Here is a 4,650-nt window from a genome sequence, read left to right as displayed (position 1 = left end):
GCTGGGGGCTTGGATGACAGACACAGGAGAGCAGGTGAGTAAGTGGGATGGGTGTTCTATGACCTACAGTAAGGAAAGCTGTGATCATTCAATAGACATTCCAAAACAACCAGAAGAGCAGATTTTGAATGTGGGGAATACAGAATAATGATACATGCTGAAGGTGGTGGGATGGTAGCTTGTCCTGATTCAATCATTTCAGATCTCACGCAGGTTTTGAAAGCTACATTGTACCCAAGAATGATGCGGAGCTGAAGCAGGCCAGCTTGAGGGTGAGCAGGACTGCAGCCATCTTGAAATTAAGAAAGGCCTCCAAGGAGAACAACCTGGCCACGTGCTGAGCCAAGCGAGGTCTGTTTGAGGATGGTCAGATGAGAACCCAGCAGTGGGAGTTTAAATAAAAGCAGGAATTGGGGTAATTACTCAGAAGAAAGTAATTGACTTGCAGCGACCAAAGTCCCGTGTGCTGCTTTTGTTTTCTTGTGTCTTTCTATGACTCTTCACACGGCCCCCTTCACTTCCTTGTTCCTCAGGCTGTGAATGAAAGGACCGAGCACTGGAATCAGGACTGCATAGAACAAGGCCATCAGCTTGTCCCCCTCTGCCGAGTACAGGGACTTGGGCTGCATGTACCTGATCAACCCTGCCCCATAGTACAGGGTCACCATGGTCAGGTGGGAGGCACATGTTGAGAAGGCTCTTACTCGGCCTTGGACTGAGTCTATTCTCATCACAGCGGTCAGGATTCGCAGGTAGGAGGCCATGATGAGGAGGAAGGGGACTAACACTGTGCCGACCCCTCCCACGTGCATCATGACCTCCAGCAGGGACGTGTCAGCACAGAACAGGTGCAGAAGGACGGGCACTTCACAGAAAATGTAGTCAACGACGTACGGACCACAGAGAGGGAGGATTGCAGAGTGGAGGGGCACCACTGAAGCAAGAAAGCCAGTGGCCCAGGTGCCTCCAGCCAGAGTCACACACACAGGCCAGCTCATGAGGAGCCGGTACCTCAGTGGGCAGCAAACGGTCACATAGCGCTCCAGAGTCATCGCCGTGAGAAGGAAGCACTCGGTGACCCCCAGAAACAAGGTGAGGTAGGTCTGAGCCAGGCAGCGCTCGTAGGAGATGACTTTCCTGCTGGAGAGGAGGTTGAAGAGCATCTTGGGGACCACAACTGTGCTAAAAAAGATGTTGAGAAAGGCCAGATGACAGAGGAAGAAGTACATGGGGTCTGCAGTGAGGCATCCAGAGCCACCAAGGTGATGACAGTGGTGTTTCCGAAGCAATTTGCTAAGTAGACCAAAGAGAACAGGAAGAAGAGGGGAATCTCGGTTGGGGGATGATTGGAAAATCCCGCGAGGGCCAGCTCAGTGACGGTGCTGGAATTCCCATACACCGTTTAGGTCATTTCTGTTCAAATAAGTGGAAGGAGAAAACAAAAACAATTGTATATAAAGATTCTGAATATTTCAATTCACTTGCACATCAACTTTAATGCTACTGATAAGTGTGTCTTAAATCAGAATAACAATTATTTGTGAAATCTCATTAGACATAAGCAAAAGCTCCAAATCACAGTCTTCATCATATAACGACCTATTTTTGATAAATTGCACAAGAGGTTTGGTTTCAAATGAGAATCCCGCCCACCTCTGGTCATCACGTTACCTATTATTCCTGGATAATTAAATATTACTATTTTAAAAAGTAAGCTTTAGCGTCAGTAGAATAAAAGGATTTTCCAACATCACAAGTACAAAATTTGAAGCTTTAAGGTAATCCATTGTCTTCCCACTGCTTTAAAATGAAAAATGTTTTCGTTTACATTTATCAACATAAGTATTATTTTTTTTCATTTCTGACTCCTAAGGAAAACAAATTATTATCTCATGTAACTGGAATAATATACCTAATGTAATTATTTTGATTATTTTAACCACCCCAATATTAGTAAAAATAATACAATCAGTCCTCAAAATATTGAACTTCCAAATTTCTAGCAGTGATCTTAAAGTAGGTAATATGCTGATTGGGGGCCGCCCACCTCTCTTTCTAACTCCAGCTTCCAGGGCCTCCTGTGTCCCGGCCTTCACAGTCCTCCTCTTTTTGTCACTTCCTTGATGGATTTTTTTTTTTAAGTTTACTTATATTCGTTTTCTTCCATGAGAGAGAAGCAGGCAGACAGGCGCATGGCCCTCAGCTCCGGTCCTTGCAGCCGGATGCACGGGCGCCGCGGCTCAGCGAGGCCAGGCCCTGCCTCCCTCCCGGCCCGGTGTCCCGCAGGATGGCCGAGACCTCGCCGCTGTGGGGTCCGTGCAGCGTCCACGCCCCGGGCCGCGGGGAAGGCGGGGACCTGGCCGGACAGACGGACGCCGGATCGGCGAGCAGGGAGTCGCGCGGGAGGTCGGGAACCGAGGAGCCCCCGCGCTGCGCGGGGCCCTGGGGCGCTGGAGTCCTGGCTTCGCTCCGTCGGCCCCAGCGACTGCTAAACGGTGCTCTCCTCGTTCGGGGAAGACGCGGCGGGGATCACGACCCCGGACAGCCACTTATGGTCACCTGGCTGGGGCTGGCGAGGACAGACGGTGGCACGCCGTCGCGATGTCGCCCCGTCCTGGGCTCCTGCCCTTTCTCAGGCCCGCTCTGCGTTACATCTAGGGGACTGAACTGGGAGGATAGTGAGTCGCAGTTGTCTAGACACTGAATCTCCATCGGAGGCCGCACTGAGCTGAGATCCAGCACGGTTCTGAGTTGGATCCCAAAGGGGACTATTACTAGTTAACTTCAAGTAAGAAAGGAAAACAAAATAATTTATGTTCCACTTGCAGCTAAGGGCAGACAGTTCATTAATGCAATTTGTAATTTTTTTGATTTATTGTGAAACCCGTTCACTCCATTACCTCTTTGAGAGAAACGTATCACATAGCCCGGGTGAGGTGACAGCCAAGTTCAGGATCAGATATGAAGGGAATAATCCAGTCATTTCTCCCATGTTGCTCGCTAACAAGCAAAGCCCCTGGCCCCAGCCCACACCTTCCTCGGAACATGTACCACCTCCAGCTAAGAGGCGTCTGCTGTGCGAGCCAGGACCCCACACCCACATGCAGGGGCTCAGGGGGTCAGACATGTCAGGTGGTCACTTCCACAGCTGCCCTGCCCTGCCGGAACCTCATTTACGAATTTGGTTTCTGAAATAGACTGAAAGACGCAGGAGAGAAAGACTCCGGAATGGATAGGATTAGGGACAGTTTAACTGACAAAAGCAACACTTTTTTTTTTTCCTAGAAAATGGTTTTCCAAAGACTGAGAATCTCCCTTGCATGGCCATTTCTCTGTGCTCAGTGGGCGGCTCTTACTGTGCTGAGCTCACACTTCCTGTCTGTCCACGCTCTGGACTAAGAACGGTAGGGCTGGGATGTGCCGTCCTCAGGGGTTCTAAGAACGGCAGGGCAGGGGTGTGCCGTACCAGTGGGAAGGGCCTTGCCTGACCCTCTCAGTAAACAACGTTGCTGTCTCTCTCAGGAAGCTGAGCCAGGAGTGCCTAGGAAGCAGCTGTGTCTTACAAGCACAATTACAAACATTTCATTTTATTTTCAAAAGATGCCAAACTCAGCAGTAAACTAAATGCTCACCTCATCTGTCACACGAAGGTTAAGCGAAACAATAGGCATGTGAGCTATCACCATCCTGTGAATGTGGAGGACCTGATTTTATGTGAGGAAGGTGGGAGAGGGCCACACCGGCCAGAGAGAGAAGGCTAAGGCCCGGGTTGGGGTGAACGCTCAGGCACCTGAGACCCAGGGCCCGCCCGGTCATGCGCCAGGGCCTCACCGGTCAGGAGGAGTTTGAAGGTGGGAATTACACTTGGGCAGGGGAGCAAGAGTCTCACAGCAGTGACCGTAAGTCCTGTGACCAGGCGGGGTGCCCTCACCCACCTGGAGAGGCCTGGCTGACCCTCAGGCAGTGTGGGACAGTGAGTTGGCAGGCAGAGGACATCCGTAAGAAATGCCCAGTGAGCCCAGGGAGGCTCCCATGCTATCTCAAGCACGCATTCCTGAGAATCCGCGAGCGTGCATCTCTTCACTGCCCTGCAGTGTGGACTCGCAGACTGGAATCACTGTCTGAGATCTGTGGGCTTCCTAAGACTTTATTTGAAGATGTGGCATTTTAGCTCCTGTGATACCATTTGGGTCTGGCCAGTCCTTAGTTCGACACAATGGCCTCCTATAATTTTTGTTTAGCACAATTAAGACTTATTTTTGAGTGTTCATCTGTTTTATTCTTTGTGAGTAAATAGATGAGACTTAGTTCTTCTTGAAGGACACCAATACTTGTCTTAGCACGAAAATGCTGCATTTGACCAGACCTTCGAAAGTCACGTGACTGGAGCCCGCCCGCCACACTGCAGCTGTGACACTTCAGACCTGCACGGAGTCGTCCTCTCTACCAGTCAGTGTGGGCACAAAACAGGAACCACTCTCACTTCCTATGTGGCGCAAAGTCAGCATGCCACGTTCTGAAGAAAGTCTCACGTAAAGAGAAAACAGAGGGGGACCAGCAGTTGACGTAATGGCTATGTCGCTAGACTCCCATGTAGTCGACCATGGTTCTAGTCCCGGACCCGGTGGCTTAAACTCATGCTGGGCACGT

General features: G+C 50.4%; 1 pseudogene; it reads right to left on the bottom strand.

Moving 5' to 3' along the window:
- Nucleotides 1-419: 419 nt before the first annotated feature.
- Nucleotides 420-1,402, bottom strand: LOC102471057 (olfactory receptor 2A12-like; annotated as a pseudogene).
- Between the last annotated feature and the right edge of the window lie 3,248 nt (nucleotides 1,403-4,650).

Source organism: Tupaia chinensis, unplaced genomic scaffold (assembly GCF_000334495.1).
Source record: "Tupaia chinensis unplaced genomic scaffold, TupChi_1.0 Scaffold000596_1, whole genome shotgun sequence".
NCBI lineage: Eukaryota > Metazoa > Chordata > Mammalia > Scandentia > Tupaiidae > Tupaia > Tupaia belangeri.
The sequence above is the reverse complement of the archived record's forward strand: the minus strand, read 5'-3'. Positions and strand labels throughout refer to the sequence as shown.